Source organism: Euprymna scolopes, chromosome 31, assembly GCF_053919585.1.
Source record: "Euprymna scolopes isolate OS-2025 chromosome 31, ASM5391958v1, whole genome shotgun sequence".
NCBI classification, from domain to species: domain Eukaryota; kingdom Metazoa; phylum Mollusca; class Cephalopoda; order Sepiida; family Sepiolidae; genus Euprymna; species Euprymna scolopes.
In genome coordinates this window covers 83238483-83244482 of record NC_136512.1, presented here as the reverse complement: position 1 = coordinate 83244482, position 6000 = coordinate 83238483, and the positions used below count along the sequence as shown (strand labels likewise).

The window sequence follows — 6000 nt, the reverse complement described above, 5'->3', positions numbered from 1 at the left end:
CTAATGTCAAGAGAACTTCTCCCACATACAGCACTTGCCGGTTAAAAATACTCACTTTAGTATTGACCAAGGTGAACGTCAGTTTACTTTGAGTATCTAATGGGTACCATTAAATCAAGGTGATTATGCAGTATTTTATGCATGGTAAAAAGCAAGAACCAATGAAATGTATTTTAAATTAAACAGAACTCTCATAAACAGTCTTGAACACGTTACTGCGGGAATATTACCCTACGGATTATAACATGGTTGACTTCAAATCATATTTCAGCAAATTATCTTTGCAGCCATTCTGCCAATTATTCATGGTTCGCAATCCTTTTAGAATACTGTTCTATCATTTTAATCTCACTAACCCTTATCCTCGAATTACTTTAGGCCTTAATAAGTGGCTATCTTATAGTGCAAAAGGAAAATAGTGCACTTATTGAAAAACGTGTAGAAAGCTGTTTTCTATCCTCGAGTATAGCATCTAACGGGCATCATTGTATCAACGTGATTATGCTCATCTTTAAAAGGAATATGAAAATTAGTTAACCTTCATGTAGTCGCTCACATATCCATGACTGAGTATATTAAGATTGTTTCAATAATTTTTAGATTATAAAAGTAGACATTATCAATGTAAGATATTGTCGGTTAGCAATGAACAATGTTAGGAGAGGATTAAAAACAATGAACGGCCTGAAAAGCATTTGTTATACTTCGACTTAAAAGCAGTCATGTTGTAGTCAGTCGAAAAGCAGTCCTTTGGTATTGTTGATAAAATGCAATCAAATAGATGGAATACAAAAATAGAAGTGGACAAACAATAACACTTGCATTTCCTTCGAAAATGAAAATGGTTTCGTGTAAAATGAATTTTCTTAGATTACCCATGGAATTTCGAGTGAATTGAAAAAAATGCTGGAATTTGTAATGGAACACATTTTGGCAGTTAATTTATTATTTTGAGGGAAAAAAAATGAGGAAATGTAATGAATAAACGTTGAAAATAGCAAAGAGGAAATAAATGTCGAATCGAAAAAAAAAAAAAAAAAAAAAATCAAACACTTCCTTAATTATTTGATTGAAACAAAATTTAATCATGAAATAAACTTCAATTTTAATATTCATTAAATAACACAAAAAAAGTGCACAATTCTTTGCACTTAATTAGAACTATTTATATTAACGAATTGCATATATATATATATATATATATATACACACATACATACATGTGTGTGTGTATATATATATACACACACATGCGCATATATATATATATATGTACATACACACACATATATATATATGTACATACACACACACATATATATGTACATACACACACACATATATATGTACATACACACACACATATATATGTACATACACACACACATATATATATATATATATATATATATATATGTACATACACACACACACACATATATATATATATATATATATATATGTACATACACACACACACATATATATATATATATATATATATATATGTACATACACACACACATATATATATATATATATGTACATACACACACACACATATATATATATGTACATACATACACACACACATATATATATATATATATGTACATACACACACATAATAAATATATATATATATATATATGTACATACACACACACACATAATATATATATATATTAAGCTATACGTGTGTGTGCGCGCCAGAGGAAATCTCGCAATTAAGACGAAACGTTAATGAACACATAACTTGGTTTGTTCCTTTTTTACCTCTCTGTATGTGTGTGTATATATATATATATATATATATATATATATATACACTAGCAAAAGTACCCGTCGTTGACTGGGTTCAAAAACAGCCTACAGAAAATGGACTCTGATTTATGAAAGAAAGTATGATAGGTTATGAAAAGGAAGGGCTGTAAAGAGATAGCTTCGAATTTGGGGTATCAAAACAAAGCAAAATACCCTGAAAGTAAAAATAAAATAGATAAACCCCATAATTTATTATACCATACCTGTTCACACTGAAACACTTATCACAATATTCTGTGGATCTATATTAAAACACCTTGTTAAACTTTGTGACATATTTCCATTCTATGGAGGTCAGGCGCGAACGGATGCCCCATAATTTTATTATACCATATTTCTTCAAACAGAAGCATAATTATCAAAGTATACTTACGCAGATAGATATGGAAAGTCCTTATTAAACTTTGTGATATATTTCCATTCTATGGAGGACAGGCGCAAACGCAGACCCCACAATTTTATTATACCATCCCTATTTAAGTTAAAACATACTTATCAAAGTATTCTTATGTACATCTATATCAAAAATACTTGTAAACGTTTTTTTTCATTTTTTTATTTCCATACTTTGCGGGCCAGGCGCGAACGCAGACCCCACAATTTTTATGAACCACCGTTCTGCCAGATCAAACATACCCATTTCTGATCCTCAATACATCTACCATTATATGTAATCAGTTTTTTAAAATAGTCAACCATATAGGAGTCTATTCGTGATAAGACACACACACACACACACACACACACACACACACACACACACACACACACACGTTCAGCCTTATATTATAGATGTGTGTGTGTGTGTGTGTGTGTGTGCATGTGCCTATATGTGTGTGTGTGTGTGTGTGGGTGTGTGTGTGTGCGTTCGTGCATACATAAATATACACCTTAGATTATTAAAAAAGAACTTAAAAAAATAAAAATATGTATTTTTAAAATATATAACATTTCTAACATCCAGAAATTGTCTCAAATAACTAGTTCAATGAAAACATGTTTCAGAATTCAGAGCACATATACTGGTTGACACAAAAAATAAAAATTTGGAGTATGAACTGATGTTTTCCTTTGATGAATAGGATGCAGCTATCAAGTGTGTGTGTGCGCGCGCGTGCGTGCAAATGATTAAAAACAAAAAAAACAAAAAAAAAAAACTAGATACTCTCGAGCGTTTCCGAAAATAAATATTATTGCAGTTGATATAACAACGAGTTTAGATTCTCTCTAAACGAGGCGATCATCTGTCAACTGGCATCTAAAGGCTGTAATTCAAATCTGCATGTCAGAATATGCTCTACAGGGAAACGGAAGAGACTCTGAGGAATGGTGTCTAGTAGGCATCTCAAACTTGCAATGTTTGCTTCTAAATTTCAAACAGCAATCAAGAAACAAAGTATTGAGTTGCACATTTCAATATTTTACTGTTTATGATTCCATTTCAACCAGACAAAAAAAAATTCCACACTAAAAAATGGAAACCCATAACGCAGCTATTTTTACCAAACGAATGCGTTTGAAACTAAAGTACATATTTCTATATGACTAGCAGTTCAGCCCGGCTTTGCCCGGGCCCTACGTGTGAATTCACTTTATGTAAGATTTCAAATGTTTAGACCAAAATTTGTCTCAGTAATTTTGTAGAGATCATAAAAGGTCAATTTTTTTAAACTTTGACCCCAATTTTGACCTCTTAACATTTATTTTGGTCTCAAATCAAAATACAAAGTTTTACTAATGTCCAAGTTACCTACATCTAAAATTTCAAGTCTTTAGACCAAAAATTGGTGGAGGAATTTGGTAGAATCTGCAAAAGTCAACTCTTTAAACTTTGACCTTTTGGCAGCCAAATTGTCACCCCAAAACTGATTAAAATGCTTGCCGCGCCTGAATACCCGTTATATATAAATTTTAAATGTTTAGATCCAAAATGGGCTGAGTAGTTTACTAGACACTGCAAAGGTGAAATCTTTTGTAACTTTGACCCCTTGGCAGCTCAAATTTTCAGCCCAAACTGATTAAAAAGCTTGCCCTATCTCTGAATACCCTTTATGTAAAATTTCAAATGTTTAGACCAGCTGAGTAATTTGGTAGAGACCGCAGAGGTCAAATTTTTTTAAACTTTGACCCCAATTTTGACCACTTTACATTTCTTTTTGGGGGCTCGAATCAAAAAGTTTGATCCATGTTCAAGTAACCTACATTTAAAATTTCAAGTGTTTGAACTCAAAATTGGCGGAGGAGTTTGATAGAGTTGTCAAAGGTGAAATCGTTGAACTTTGACCCCTTAACAGCCAAATTTTTGGCCGAAAATCGATTAAAAAAATTTTCCCAAATCTCAATACCCCTTTTGTCAAATCTCGAGTCTCTAGGGCGAAAATTGACAGTTTGGTAGGGAAATGTACACAGACACATATACACAGAGACATTTTCACTTTTATAGATATATACCCATTATCTCCTTGACTAAGGAAAAAGGTGCTTGAAAATTATTACTTCAGTGAAACATTACCACAGAACTGCTTTCCAGCTTACTATTTTGCAATCATCAAACTGACAATCGCATTCACATTTAGCCTTGAGTGACCTTTGTTAAAAATATTGTCAGATACCTTTTTTCCAAATAATTTTGGGACTAACATGACCCGTGTAAATTCCACGGAATAAGAACTATCATTGAACCATCAAAGTTAAATTTTTTGGACAAAATTCCAATAACACGGAATAAATATTAGTTTATTAATATTTTTATAAAAACAGTATCCATTGTATTTTAAATACAAGGTTGAAACGATAAAATTGTCTCCCTAGAAAAGACGGCATGATTCCATTTTCGTTTGATGAAAACTTTTTTTTTTTTTTTTTTTTTTGCAGACTATCTAATTGTCCAGTTATGTACAAATCCCAAGAGTGATAGGAGTTTTCTATCATGTCCGAAAGTGACAATTTTCAATGAGCAAGATCGGAGATGCAGGGCTGTATAACTCATGCTCTCTACCAATCGTTATGACAACATGACCATTGCCAGCACCTATAAAATCCAAATTTGGATGGTTCAAAGCTTAGGGGTACAGCTCAATGAAATTTCCAGCCATGGTTATGGTCTTTGCTGTGGTTTGAAGTGAGGCCGACATCATGCCACCTCACATCTCCAAGGTCAGCACCAAAGTGTACCCAGGTATTTTGAAGAGTGATCCCCTGGTGCAATCAGGTGGCCATTGGCAGACCTCAAGTTTTGCAGCAAGACTTGGCGCAGGCCACAAGTTCAAAGAGACCCACTTATCTGAACTTGCTGGACTACTTTGTTTAGTCATACGTTGAGAACATCACTAATATGACCTCCCACAACACCAAAACCAGCCTGATCGCCATCCCCCGGCGCTTGTGGAAAGGCATGCTCACAGCTTCGGACCCATATCAAAGCGGTGATTGCAGATGAAGGTGGCTACATTGAATAGATGTCAGCTCTACTACATAATCAAGTTATCTAAATTGATTTTTTCAATAAAAGTTTTAAAATAGAGCTGTAGTGTTGTTTTCTTTAGGGCGACAAATTTATCGTTTTATCCTGTATAGTGCTGACCCAAATGAGATAAATTAATAAGTATTAATAAATACTCATAAAGTAATATTGTGCTACATAGTTCAATGTTTCCTTAATTTCCATTGTCCCCTTCTACCTACTTTGACCTAACTATGTTGTATAGTTATTTCTAACTACAATGGACAATTCACTACATTCCTGGATCCGCATCTAAATAGCAATATGTATTCTTTTTTAACTGCTGATCACCAAGTTCGATTCCAACATTCTCCTTTAATAAATATTGTTTTCAATCCTAATTACTTAATTTCTCTAAATACCGGGATCTGTCCTCTTCAATATAAAACACTAAGGAGATCTTATTTAGATTGTGAATACTAAGTGATTTTGAATATTTAGTCAGTGTTTACTTGTAGTGAAATGGATTCATGTGTCAGGTTGTTTTGTAGGATTTGAAGTTTTGTGTTTTTAAAACTTCAATCAAATCAGTTTTACACAAAATCGATATTTTTCATGCTGAAAATAACTAAGAATGTTTACTCTTAGTATAATTGATGAAAATTAAGATCCCGGGCAACCATGTTGGTAAAATCTTATTTATTGAATAGATGGTGATAGTGTCCCTATTTACT

General features: G+C 32.8%; 1 protein-coding gene across 2 annotated transcripts in view; it reads right to left on the bottom strand.

Annotated features, from left to right (window-relative positions):
* Positions 1 to 6000, bottom strand: part of LOC145255824 (alpha-mannosidase 2x-like) — a 178449-nt gene that overhangs the window by 140918 nt on the left and 31531 nt on the right. The gene's annotated exons all lie outside the window — the stretch shown is intronic.